At 34.2% G+C, this 15,644-nt stretch overlaps 1 protein-coding gene across 1 annotated transcript in view; it reads left to right on the top strand.

The window, feature by feature from the left end:
• LOC127845955 (aquaporin-4-like) overlaps positions 1–15,644 on the top strand; it is a 170,391-nt gene that overhangs the window by 103,831 nt on the left and 50,916 nt on the right. The window lies entirely within an intron of this gene.

The following is a 15,644-nucleotide window of genomic DNA, read 5'->3' as shown; positions in this document are numbered from 1 at the left end:
CGTCAGTCGTGAGGAAATGGAGAAAAGAACCAAATTGCAGTCGTTATGCGAGACCAGATGGGCTGCGAGGGCTGACGCCCGTCACACATTTCTATGTGCTTACAGGTATTTACACGAATATCATGATTATGGTGTGTGGGATTATGTCCAGCTTTAACTAGAAAGAAGCTTTCAGATACTGGAAAAACGATTAAGATAAATCAGTAATATTGATCGAGTTTTCGCTGAGGTCGGGATCAAAGCTAAATGAAAGTTGAATAAAGTGTGATAAAAATTTCACTGCAAAACATCCATCATCTATTAAGTTATGTTACTTATGAAATAAGCATGTATTTGTGCGACGTCAAACCTGATCAAACAATTCAAATATGCTTCTTAGGCAATGTTACATTTATGTTTCCCAATAAATGAAGTTGTCTGCGATTTTTAATAAACAGAACAGTAGTTACATCTTTGGAACAACTTTCGGGTGATGGCGAAGGCATCAGGCTACCTGCTGTCTGTGTTACAGTACGATTTCATTATAACCCTAGTTGCAATCGAACATGTGTTGGCCTCCCTCGTTCCGCTGTCAAAAATGCTGCAGAGGAAATCATGTGACCTCAAGGCTGCCACGGAAACGAGAGTTGTCAAGGCTTTGATACAGGTAATTTTAAATGTGATTTTTCCTTATACTTAGTGTGTTTTTCAAGTTAAATTTAAAGAAATTTCAAGCGAATATTAATATCCTATTTTGGCAATGTAGTTAATTGCACATTAAGTCGTGAAACACGAGGACAAGATATAGTATTTCATGTTATATACATGATCAACACGTTGCTTCAGCCTTATTTTATTTGACAACCCTCTTACTATATATATTCAGCTGTCAAATCGTTATTTTAGAATGAACGTGCAGACGACACTGTGTGGGATGCCTTGTACGAGAAGGCGGTTGACATCGCATCCGCGGTAGACGTGGTAACGTCAACGCCAAGGAACGCCAGACGCCAGAAAAGCGGCCAAATGCCCCAGCTAATAATGTGTCCGAATTTTGGAAAAATAACATGCATCTGCCGTTCGCCGACCATTTGCTAACAGAGGTGGAGGACAGGTTACTACAGGGCAATGACCGGTACAAGGCAGAATCCCTCATTCCAGCACGGGTAAACTTAAATTATTTGGGTATAAACTCGAAATGTTATTAATTGGATATATTCAAGGTACTACTTGAACGATTTAAGCAAGTATTTCCCATCATTTGTGTTATTGTAAACATACAACATGTCAACAACTGTACATATAGAGGACTATATTACATTCATACCTTTTAACATTGAATTTATTTAAACGAGTTATATAACATGATAGGCACTGTCGAGCATTTTATCTTTTATTCAACGATTTTAATGAATTCAACGGCAATAGACACACATGGTATATTCTTTTTATCTCGTCATATTTTACTGCTTAACATTGATTCTTTGTCTTTAATGCCCTATATAAACGCGTTAAATTTAATCGACGTTCGTACACTGAAAAAATGCGCGCCAAATTTAATATTAAAAATATGTAATGGCTATATTTTACTCCCGCGACGTCAAACATGTAATAAAATTGTTTATCTATTGTACAGGTTTCGGTTTCAATTTGCATGTACAGAGGTCGAATCTTCCTGAAGACAGCTTTAAGGAATTGTACGCAGGATTTAGGTCCTGTCTCACAGTGGATGAAGCGAAATGGCGCACTTGGTGGACAAGTGCAGCACTGGCCATGGACCGCCCTGATCCCGCCGAAGCACTTGAAGAGAGCTTAGCTTTGGCGAGTGAGCAGCTATACCCCAGCATAAGAAAATGCTTTATGCTACTCCTCGTTATGCCTGTCTCCACCGCAACTGCAGAAAGATCGTTTTCCACAATGCGAAGGGTCAAGACATACTTGCGGAATACAATGGGGACGGAACGCTTGTCTGGACTGGGACTCCTTAATGCATATAGGGAAAGAGAAATTAACGCTGAGCATGTGGTCGACATTTTTGCACAAAGGAAAGATCGAAGATTAGCATTACTTTGTACAGGGTGTAGTATTGCACATACAAGTGGACATGTGTTTTATGTGAAATTAGAGGATGTTTTCTTTTTAATAAATTACACATCGTCCAAACTGGTTTTATTGATAGAGTTAAATAAAAGTTTAGCATGCTCGCTCAATACTCAGCGAGCATGCTGTTGTTTCATTCAAACAGTGTTTCTTTTACAGTTTAATTAAAAAAGAATTTAATTTTCTGTTTACCAAATACCCCACATAAAATCAGTTTCAGCAGAAAATAATGACGTGCTTAGTTTCTTTTTTTATCGGTCTTTTTCAAGCAAGAAATTGACGAATTAAATTGCAAAAACGTGGCTGAAAGATAACACCAAAACGCACCATCTGCAATGAATTTTTACAAATTTTTCGAGGGAGGAGGCCCCCCCAAACCCCCCTAGCAAGAGGAGGAAACCCCGTCCCGCACCTACCCCCACTCGCAGCTTCGCTGCTTGGTCGTGCGTATAGTATTCTGACTATAGTTATAGTATTCTGACTATGTTTTATGGAGACTTAGGCTTTCGGGTGGTCGTTAGAGTGGTAGCAATGTTTTTGCGGGTTTTACCGGGTGACGTTTTTTTTGGACGCACGTAATCATGATTATAACTATATACTGTCCGGCTATTTTCTGATTAAGTTGTATGAAGATAGGAAGAAAAAAAGTCTTTAAGATTGGGGAGGAGTTATAATTTGACATCGCACAAAATTCTGCACAGTGCACACCGCACGACTCACGGCGACGGACGCCGGACATAGGATTATCCGTTCGAGCACTTGAATTAAAATAAAAAGATGTAGATTACTAACATGTTAACAAAATAGCAAAAACATATCCATACATTAATAAACTGAACAATTGATGCAAACCCTACTGTCCAAAAACGAGTGTTAATTGTCATTCTATACAATCTGTAGTTATATATCTTTAAATATTAAATAGCAATGGTTTCAGACGTACATACACATAATAACCTTATTTTCTCATCATAATCAATAACATATTAGTTAATGACACTTCAACAGGAATGAAATATAATGAAGTCATTGTCATAAAGATCAATTTAATGATCCCTTGAATACTTCACATATTTCCAATGGTTTTATTTTCAAATTAGATAACGATCTGGTCAATTATTCATCAAGATTCGGTAGAAATACGTCAACAGTCAGTTTCACTGAGGCTCGTTTTAGATCATCGATACCTCACTGCGTTGTAATAATCGCTCCACTGGGGACTAGGGAACTCGTATATTGCTTTTTTATGAACCGCATTATGTAAAAATGAATAAATAATAAACATAACAGGCTACTGAACTATCGTTTCATTATCTTTCAGGCGATGATTAAATTAAAATATCGACGAGGCTTGCCATATCATGGACTGAAAAAGGTATACCGGTAATCGTGCTCGAATCATTGTACTGCGTTGTCGATGTATATGCAAGAATTCCTCAGCAGAAAAAAATGATACGAAAGAATATGAGCTTAGTTTAAGAGTTCCCGTTAAAAATATAAACTAAGTATTTAAAAACACTTTTTCTAACTCTAAAACTCGCATTGACAATACAAAACTTCAGCTACAGTTAAAAAAGCTATGAGTGCGATTTTGTGCACATAACTCAAGGTACGGTTAGGATGGTCTCGTACGATACGCGTGTTTATCGAAAATAACTCTGACTACTTTACTGCGTATTTAACAAAAAAAATGCTAAACAAAGGTTATTAAGCTCAATTAAGGCATCACGAAATATGCTTTGTTTAAAGGGGCCTTTTCACAGATTTTGGTATTTTTTAACTTATTCATTAAATGCTTTATATCGATAAATGTAAACATTGGATCGTAAAAGCTCCAGTAAAAAATCAAGAATAAAATTAAAAAAAGGAAAAGAACATTGCCCGGACCAGGTTTCGAACCAGTGACCCCTTGAGTCCTGCCAGAGTCCTGAAGTAAAAGCGCTTTAGCCTACTGCGCTATTCCGCCGAGTACACTTACATGATGTATTTTATACCTTATGTAAGCAATATTCGTAGTTTCACAAAATTTAACGACAAAAACAGAACTCTCCAAATTATTCAATCGTTTCGCGTTGCAACGCTTTATAATTTTTAGGTTTTAAAATCGCCAAAAGATGCATATAATGGCTATATTAGACCATGGTAAATGTTCAGTATTACTGTTTCCTCACAAATATCATAACTAAAACGAAAATTTGCGAATCTGAAACAACTTTTTTCAATTTTGTCAATTTACCAAAGCGTGAAAAGATCCCTTTAATACAACTTAATGGTGTGCGTAAATTTCAGGGGAATTTATGTTTTCTGCATACCCCCAATGACATATTTTACGTCAAAATGGTTGTCCTGAAACGCAATTACAATTTGTTTTGCAATTTTATTTTATCCCAATTAACATTTATACCAGGTTTACTTCAATTTAAGCATAATCTGATCACTACATCGTTTGCAGACGACCACTACCTGATATTGCATATCACATGCCAATGAAATGGGGGTCCTATACTTTAAGAGGAGATTTTTATTTAATAATTTACGAATATAACATTTATTAATATTAAGAACACCGGGTCGTGGTTGGTATTAATCCCAGGGGCGATACTTAAGAAACAAATTGCACATCATCTCTATATTTGATGCAGCATAGGAACTATCGGAGTTAATGTTTAGAGAAGATTTGGTAAATTACTTACTAATATAAATTTATATCAATAGTATAATAACTAGGACGAGGACACTATTGACCTCATGGGCATTCTTGAAATGAATTTGTACTGGTCTTCTTTCTGAATATCAATCAATATAAATCTCAATGCAATGTCAACTTTCCAACTAATACTATGCACCAAATATATAAACATGACCCTTGCCGTTTCAGAAAAACGTTGATTTAAAAAAGTTATTAAGCATATAGGTCTATTTAAATCAGGTGACCTCTTGGTTGTTGATAGTTGTGTCCCCACAGGGCATGACTTCAGAAAAAACAATTACAGGACCATGTTCCGAGTTTTTGTAACATATATTAAATTCCTGACAATTGCGGTTTTCATTAAACAATATTTTAGCGACGGTGAATCGAAAATGCATTGGGCTGTTAAAACAACTTTGAAAGAGGGTCATCCTATCATAATTCATGCGAAAGTTCGTGAATATCAGCCCAGTGGTTTAGACGGAGACGGCGTTTTAATGTAAAGCTTATTGAAAACACTTTGAAAGTCGGAAATAGTGATCACAACAAATTGTAACCTTTAACACGCTGTAAAAAACATGATTAAAAGCTGATTTCCATTGAAACGGGCACTTGTCAAAACAGTCACACGTCTAACCGGTTAGCGCACATGAGCTTAAAATACATTTTGCAAATGACGCGGCCTAGCGCTTCGTTGACAACTGACATGGTAAGATCTATAAATTATTCTGGTGCGTTCAATAAAACACGCACTAATGAGCTCGATCAGGAAAAGCCCAGGATAAAGTTCATTTCGACATAAATTTTTAGCTTGAACACTTCGGCTCGCAAAGTTCGCGCAATGAATCCTACAGTCTACCTGTACGCAGTTTTTCTTATTGTTGTGAAAGATACAATAGGGTTTAAAACATCCAAGTTCCGTAGAGGCAATGTCGATGTGGAAAAAGTATGTGTTGGAAATTATCGCGTCTTCACTCACGTTGGCGTTTCCAGCATCACTCAGTGCGCTACTGTCTGTAGCCAAACAATTGGATGCGATGCGATCTTCTTTTCAGCCTTCAACGGTTCATGCACAGGCTGCAAGAAACTAACCAACATGTCATCAGCGTTGGCAGCGTCACAAGCAAACATGTACTATCAGTTGGGTAAGGTGTTTGCAATTTTCGGAATGATCATTGTCTATTTCGGTACAAAATGCTTCACAATATTCAACATACATCGGTGCTCAGACAGAGCGACTTCTAAACGTAACTGATAAAGTCTTGAACAAGAAAACCGAATCCAGCGATACATTTGGTGCTAAACAAATGATACTCTGTCTGTTTAAATATGTTTGTGTTTATTAACAATTTGTTTTGGAATATTATTGAAAAACAATTAGCAAATAACTTATATTGCGATTTGAGCGTTCACATAAGATTCATTTTTTCCAAAGAAGGACGTTCTTACTGAAAACCCAATGCCCATTGAAATTATACGTTATTTACTTTTCATAACAATCCTTCAAATGATATAGGGTATATAGCATTAATCGAAATTTTTTCTCAGATATAAAAACTAAAGACACATTAAAAAGTAACCCATTTCTTTTTAGTTAATGCCAACATCTTTGAATGGCAATACGGAACGTCCAGATACTTCTTGGATGTCAGCACAAAAATGAAGTGCACCGACGCAGAGGTTTCAGTGTTTCTTCTACTTATCATTAAACTGCGTTATGCAATATCTTTTATACACGTATTTTAAGCATTTAGGTAAATTATCATGAACAATATAACACATTTTATTTTTAGTACGGTTTAATTTTTACATTTCTTGGTCCAGTATAGGTGGTTTCAAATAACTTGAAATGTCAATTAAAGTGAGATGGCGTGTCATGCGGAAGAACAGGAATTTAATATCAAATGTTAAAGCAAGATATTTATGCCAATCAAATCAAATACAAGGAAAGGAACCATGTTAAACATTGTCCGTAGCATAGGGTTACGTTTTAAATTATTTGACCGAAGTTATTACCATGGAGCGACAAATTGACGTTTTTAAAAATCAAAGGAAACACGGTAAAGGTCAATTATAAATGTCGAATGTCATACACTTAATACATACGGCGTGAGCATACTTGACCAAATGAAATTAATGTTTAAACAAAGTTATGAAAAAGGTGTAAGCATTGTGATGGCTTATCCGTATAATGCACAGTTAAAGTCAAATGATCGGCTTGGCTTTATTTCTATTTATATACAACCGCAAATGTATTCTACGATTAAAGTAACTCACTCGAAATAGAAAGTGAGGAACCTATAAACCATAAAGCACAATGGCTAACATTTAAATTAACCAGGCTAAGTTTAAGTACAGTATATTTTAACCATTCGTTATGTGAGAAATTCATTCAATGACCCAAACGTTGTATTGTTGGTTGTTTTGTTAAATATTTATTGAGGCGTTTATGTGCAAATGATTGAAGGCATGTTCCATTAAAAACTATTGCAAATGTCTTAAAAAGTGAACCAAATTAAATGTTTTCGATATGTCGTAGGTTTACTGCCAGCTGTTTGGTGCGCATGTTGTGGTACCTGACAGCAAAGAAGAACAGGATTTCTTAGCCGATCGCCTATCAAAGACGCCAACAGGTAATCGTTCTAATCTGGATCGTCACATTTTGTTAAAAACCCATCTTATCCGCAGTTTCAAACAACGCTGATAACAATTGCCTTCCTTTACATTTCACAAACGTGATTTTTTAATTGTTAGCTTTCCTGAACTTAGGATGAGTTGTTGTGACCGCCCATTGTCCATGGTCCACCATTATGGCATAAGACCCAATTTTTGCATGACGCGGCTCATGTGAAGCAATGATGCTGTTCGTTATACCAACTTATGGATGTTTTTTATACCATCTGCTATCTACAATTTTAAGTTATTCCTCCATCATCCCTCACTTCAAAAGCGTAAATATGAGTATACATGATTTTGTGTCATGTTATTTAAACACTGTGTAGGAAATTCCATGTATCTTTTATATCTTGTTTCTGGCTTTTACCAAACAATTATTTGTTGACAGATGTTTATGGTCTCTGTATTGGAATTATCGAAGCATCTAATACGAATTCATTTCTGGTGCAACATTCTGGAAAAGCGGTGAACTACACGGCCTGGGCACCGACAGAGCCTGACGGCAACGAACAATGCACTTGCTCTTGGCGTGCAGACGGGTGGAAATGGCATGATATCCCTTGTTCTTACATGTATGTGGATCATGTTGTATGTGAACATGATTAGCACCATGAATCGTGGAGGTTGAGTATCACAATATTTCATTTTTTGACACAGGCTCTCATAAAACTGCTTTGTTTTCGTAGAACCATTTTATCACATCGCACACCTACTGGTGTTGGTCAAATTTCGAATTTATTCATGCAGTTTTTTTTAACTTTTATGACGTATGTTTTTTAATGATATGACAGTATTGGAAAACATTCGTTTCTCTTTAAGTTTTATGTTTGACAAAAACGTAGAGTATTAGAACAATTCGGTTACAAGGCGAATATCATTAACTCAGTTGCGCATCTTTACACCTCCAAACAAGAAGGATGGAAATGCAACTTAAAGACACTTTTATGAAACAAAAGTTGGCGCATTTCATAAAAATATTTGCATGCGAACTCTGTTAATACAGAAATAAAATAATTCATATGAACATACATTGTTTTGGAATCAAATCAACCATGCGAAATGTCATTAATACTAATTAGTACTTAAACATTGATCGTTCAGAATTGTTGCCTTTGTATAGATGCATGCACGTTATCGTTAATGCGTTTGAACATGAGAATACAAGTGATACATGCTGCTTTGGTATTGAAGTATACACATTATGCTTGTTGCCTTTGCATAGAAGTATACACGTGATGTTTGTTGCGTTTGTACATGAAAATACAAGTGGTACGTGCTGGTGTTGTATAGACGTATACAAGTGGTGATTGTTGCTTTTGATAGAAGTATAAAAGTGATGATTGTTGCGTTTGTACATGCGAATACAAGTGATATTTGCTGTTTTGAATATGAAAATAACATTGATACGTGCTGCCTTTGTACAGAATTATACACAGTGTGCTTGTTTCCTTTGTATATGAGAATACACGCGTTACTTGCTGATTTTGTAATATGATAATACATGTGACATTGCTGAATTTGTAAAGGAGAATACAGCTGATACTTGTTGCTTTTGAACATGAGAATACAAGTGATACTTGCTGCTTTTGTAAAGAAGTATACACATGATACTTGTTTCCTTTGAATAGAAGCATAGCTATTATGCTTGTTGCCGTTGCATTGAAGTAACATGTAACGGTTAAAGCGTTTGTATATAGAAATACAAGTGATACTCGCTACTTCTTTATAATGTAATATAATAGATACTTGCTGTTGTTGTATGCGATTATACATTTGATACTTGCTGGCTTTGCATATGAGTGAATACTTGATTTTTGATTGTGAATAATGCGCATGCTTATTTCAACTCTAATGTTCTTATGGCTTTGTGTTTGCTGGATTGTATGCGTTGGTTTCGATATATCATCAATTTTAATTTACGAATGATCAACTATATTAACATTTATTTTTTTTGATCATGACATAATACACAATAGTGAATCTACCGAAAGTAACACATTTTAGAATTATGAAATCCTAATCGTTGAAGTCGTGCGTTTGTATATTATAAATGTATGCAAAGGTATTATTATCAATTAATCTATTCTTGTATATTGTAAGATCGACTCGTAAACATATGAACTGCTACATAGATACAAAGAGATGTATAATAAAATACACTCCACAAATCATTATTTCACTTATGAACATATGAAATTTTTGATGCTCCGATTTCGTTGTCTTGGGCTATTCTGATATTGGGCCTGTAATTGGCATTTTACTAATAGTTATAGGTGATTTGAAATTATTGTTACTTAATTGACTACTGACAATGTCTGTTTTATTCCTATTAAAACGTATGTTTCTTCTGCTTACACGCAATAGCACATATTTTCCTTTTCAGTCACTGTACTTTCGTGTTTTTACGAGTGCTTTACTTTTAAATTGCTGAATCATAGTAAATAAAAATTGTGTTTGATTTAATGTTGTTATATATCAAAACTACGATGCCACCAATACAGCATTTTAAGGACGTACGCGGTAATTTAGCTTCATGCAAATTTAGTGTTCTGTACCGGTTGAGAAATTAGTGTTAGCTGTTTCGAGTATTCGAATGATAAACGGGTTGGATATCAAGTAAGGGAACAATATGAATAATAAAGCATAAAGAAGCCGAATGATTTAACATTTAAGTTCCACATAATTGCGCTAAAAGAATCGACCATCATCGCTACAGCCAAGCAAACCTTTTTGTATCGCGAGCTGATAACTGCGAGCATAGGTCTAATTATGGGAAACAAGTTAATGCATCTATTTTATTGAAGAAGTTCAAGTTGTGCACAAATCGTGTACACCGGATAGCTTCCTAACGAATTTGTTATTTAATCACCTTATGCTTATAAGCTGTTGGCCCATGCGCTGAAATAGTCGAATGTTTAACGGCCCAATATAAGAAAACATTTCAGCACAGGTTACCCTCAATTTTTATTTCATTTTTAAATGAGCAAACGGTGGCTTTAGCAAACTACCAGAAGTAATCAAATTCTGTGTGTGACATAAAAAAAATAAAAAAAAATAAACTAAACTGGCGAGTACGTCTTTAAACGTTTTACTTTTATTTACGCTACAATGTAGCCAACATTATACTTCCGGTTTGGTGCTGCTACTTAAAATGTGCTCACGACAAACATCAAATAAGTGTGATTGAATTGTGAACACATTTGTGTTTCATAACATGTTTTCCATATAAATTGGATTACTGTCAAATAAAATGTGAGTCCATGCGCATATGAGAGCTTCGTTGTACAGGTGCTTACTAACAACAAAACTAATTGATAAATAATTTATTTCATGATAAGTGATACATATTATTGATCATTCTCAAATAATTAATTCCTCATAATTTTCTCACTATCCATTTAAGGGACTACGCTTAAAAGTTCAAGTGATATTTATTATGTAGTGTAAATGAATGCGACTGTTATTATACAAGTAAGAAAATATAAATAGGAGTAAAATACACAGAATAAGCAAATATGTATAAACACGCAACACTAAATTAGTAAATATCAAAATTATATATTGTAATACCTATACAATATAAACGCTTTCTGATTTCCTCCGACGTCGTGATCCAATGTAATTACCAGAAAATGACTGTAGGGTATTGATAGGTTTTTTATAAGAATTGTTTAAGTAGGCCAAATAATAATGACCGATAATCTTTTGAAATGAGGATGGTTAATCACGCATTCTGAGGGTGTTAATTGTTAATTGAAGCACTATATTGTTACATCAGGGAAACTTTGAGAACAATTATAGGCCGGTAATAAACATTCAATATAAAAATAGTTAATAGATACATGTATTTTGTGTTTGTCGGCATTTTCAGGCATCTTCAGGTTTTATGCTTTTTACAAAAATATTTATCTGAAACAATGATATTAAAACAAAAGTAGATTAAATATGTTTATGCAAACCAACACCATTATATTGTATTGTTAGACATTTATCACTATAAAAATTAACCCATTTTCTAATAGATGCATGTTATTTGACAGAAATCAAAAGAAGGCAATATGGTTTTGTTAACGTGAATGATATGTAGTTCTAAAATTATCGCAAACAAAGTTAAAGTTTAATTTCAAGATAGCATATGCTGAAATGACTGAACAGAGTTGCAACGCAAAACAGCTATAACACGCGACCTGTCATAAACATTACACGGACTTATATTTTCTGCCGCAAATATTGACGATACATGTGTTTAAACATTTCATTAACGCAAACATTCCTAAATTGTTGCTGAGTTTTAATCGGGTTGTGAATCAGTCTAAAGATTTGAAGTTATTAACGTCCAATCGGGACAGGGATGTATCCAATAGAACATGCGTTAACATCTTAAATAATCTGCGCGCCTCAGCCATGTTATTATGTTATTATAATTATCACACACAATAAGAGCTCCAGTTTCTGGTTAGATTACTTTACCTATAAACATGTTACGAGCAATCAATATGTTGTTTTGAAACAAAGTAGATAAACATATACTTTTTCTTGGAATAACTGTTATTTTTTATACTTAAAATATGCATTGATGCTATCATTTATGTGTTTATATATGTTAACTTTTATATAATACTGATGTTTAAAAGTGTACTGGACTTTCTACAATACAGTTTTGATACTTTTTTCCTTCTACTGCACATAAACTTGCCATTTACATGTAAGTGTAATATAAAGTTATTTGTGTATTTCTTGATGTATTTTGTTAGAAATAAAGAACATTATGATCTTAAAAAATGTGTTGATTTCATTCGCAAACACGCGCGTTGTGTTAACTTCCTCTCAGTTAAACAATACCAAACCTTTATACGACAATGCCCGTTATTGATTTGCTAACCACAACTTCGATATCTAAGGGAAATAAACGCCGCATGCCACGCATTTGTTAAAGCAAGGTCGATTCTTATCATGTTCCTGTAATAACAACCTTATATAACTGTCTGTGTTTGAATTGTGGTAATATTTAAGCGATTCTTATGTTCTGTATAGACTGAATGTTTCATTGTTTTCATCCACATTAGTGCGAATTTAGTCATAGTGAAAATGTTAATGTTTGTTTATACATTTCTACATTGATCTTAACGTTTGTACATGCCAACCTTATGAAGAATAATACGATTCATATCGTAATAACGGCAACGTTAATCTATTTAACACAAATCACAAGGATTATATATGCTCATGAATTTAAACGTTTTATAAGTCACATGACATGCAATTATGAACATGGTGGCTGTTGGCAGATCCACGCGAACTGTCCAAGTGGACCATCGAATGATAGTTGCCCCTTTCACTTAGAACAGAACACATATAGAGATTTTGATAGTAATAAAATTTGCTTCATTGCATACACAATGATTATTTTGTATATATCAATGAACTTGATAATTTCAAGTCGTTTTAAAATTTGATTAAAATTTGAGTATTCCACTAGAATATAGTAAGGATATGGCACAAGGGTAGCCACGCTCATGACAAAATCGAACCAATAGATTTTTTACTATGTTTTGCTTCTTTGAAATATTTTTCTTTTAGCTCAATGCAGTTTTTAACATGAATTTCTTTAGTGGCAAATGTAATCATTTAGCTATGCTTTCTTTTGTAAAAGAAATTGAAAACACAATAATTGAATCGATGGTTGTTATTTACACACTAGCTGCTTCACAATTAAAAATGTTCTAACATTTTATGATGAATATACTTTAAGATTCTTCATTTTACTTGCATTATTAACGGGTGGTCTCAGTGTAATCACAAGTGAAGCAGAGACACAATGTGCATGCAACATTAACACAGAGGTTGCTGTTTACGAATGGTTGGTTTGCATTTTATTCTCGTTTGTAAAACTTAAGACCATACTAAACTTTTAAAACAAGGATTTAATGTCATTTGCAATATCAAGCAATGGTGCACACCTTTTTTCTAGGAAAACATCACATAAAATATAACATTTGTCAATAGTTTGGATTAATTCAAAGCAATGTTACAGTGTGTGCCCCTTTGAGAATCTAGTTCCAAGATGGTAAACACTTGCATGCTATTTCAAGACTACGATAAGTCCTTGGTCATAGGACATATTCTTAAACATGAGTGCCAACCTCAGATACATATTCGTACAAGCGAGATCGACAAAAGTGTGGATAGCTGACATTATGGATCAAAACGTAAAACCCTTTGTTGTTTAATTGCTTGATTAATAAGCGCGACGGACACATAATTGATAATGCATTTTTATATATTAAACTTATCTGTAATATGTTCATGTATTTATTTACTTGTTTATTTTTTAATTAAAGTTATACACTTGCTACAAATTAACAAAATCAGTTACGAACATGCAAAATAGTCGAGTCAATATATGAAAAAATATCACCCCCCACAAAACGAATGCTTCAAAAGGTATTTTAACTGATCCTGGCAGGAAAGAATGTCCTTTATAACATATCAAAAGTTTTTCCCAAAATCCAACCATAAGATTTTTTTTCAAGATGGCGTCCAAAACCTATTAATGATGATAACTTTGTGAGTACCCCACTTAAATTTCATTATTTTGTGTCTATACTTAGGTTTTTTGGAGCAAAGAACAAATTACGAAATAGAGAAATTCAACATGGCGTCCAAATGACCGCTAATACAATGACTGCAAATGCATAACGATTGACTCAAACGTGTTATTTCATTTTCGCAATTTTATGATAAATAGTTTTTCATGTGTTGATTTAAATATTTATCCCTAGTATAACCTTGTATTCTGTATTGAAGCTCAAGCGTCATAAACAACACAATATAAAAACAGACCACCATTATATAAACATATCAGACCTGCGTTTGCTAAACAGTGCCTCATACTTGTGTGTGTTGACATTTTGGGGGTATTCTTAAGAAGAAGTTACAGTGTAATCGTTTATAGGCATGCACCTATATTATCAAAGAAACTTGAACGTTGTTCGGTCTACACTCGAGTGTATGATCATTATATAAAGCGTTATCACTAACGCAGTAAGTTTAAAAGTGTCAATGAAATAAATTGTGTCAATATAAATGTTATTTTTTATAATTTGTTGACACGCCTGCATCTGCTTAACCTATTCATTAGCATCCAATGTTTTGTTTTCATCTGCATAGGTTCATTCCCATAAACCGAGTCTTGTTGGCTGTCGCATGCATTCATGCTTCGAACCTGGTGTTGTTTGGATGAAAGGCTTTAGAACGGAACCTTATTTTCATTTATTTTTGAAATAGATGCATGACTTAAACTGGGTTCAAAAGAAATAAATCATTTTCCTGACCAAATGCAAATGGTGGGATGGATGGTTGCATGAACAATCCATTTCTTCTGAATACATATGGAAGTATGTTTCAGTTTCAAATACAAGACCTTCATTGAAAATAACAACCAAAAAATTGGGTATGCCAAGTGAACGAGGATATGGTAAATAATTAAATACAAATACATAGCATTTATATAGCGCAAAAATTATTTACATATTCTATTGCGCTTCACAATTACATATTCAGCATTAAGACCAAAACTTGTTAACGATATACATTTATGTTCAAGAAAGTGAAAACAATCAACAAACAATTACTATTTTAGTTAGTAAAAATGCAGACTTTATACTAATCCTACAAGTAAACTAATTGTTTGTAAAATTGTCCAAAGAGATGTGTTTTTCAGCCTTGATCTAAAACTAGCTTCAGATTTACAAGCCTTAAGATACTCAGGTAGATTGTTCCACCATTTTGGACCGACGACAGCTAGAGATCTGACAGCTAGTTTTGTTCGTCGTCTAGGGATGCAGAATTTTGTGTCATTGTGTGGCCGTAATTTGTATTGTCCTCGAGCAGGTACAAAACAATTCTCTTATGTAAACTGGAGCTGTACCATTGATAACCCGAAATACTACAACTAAAACTTTAAACATCACCCTGGCCTCTACAAGGAGCCAGTGTAACTTTTTAAGGAAATCAGTGATAGGTTATTCAAGACTACTCTTGCGGCACGATTTTGAACTCGCTGTAAGTTCTTGATTTGGTAAGTGGGAACTTCCGTAAAAAGACCATTGCAAAGTCAATATGCGAATGAACTAATCTGTGCGATGATGCCGTAGACTCTTTTGTAGGATGTTTTCGTATAGCTTTGATATTCGTAGTT

The sequence above is a fragment of the Dreissena polymorpha genome, chromosome 9 (assembly GCF_020536995.1).
Source record: "Dreissena polymorpha isolate Duluth1 chromosome 9, UMN_Dpol_1.0, whole genome shotgun sequence".
Classification (NCBI taxonomy): domain Eukaryota; kingdom Metazoa; phylum Mollusca; class Bivalvia; order Myida; family Dreissenidae; genus Dreissena; species Dreissena polymorpha.
Note: the sequence above shows the minus strand (reverse complement) of the source record. Positions and strands in the feature narration are given on the sequence as shown.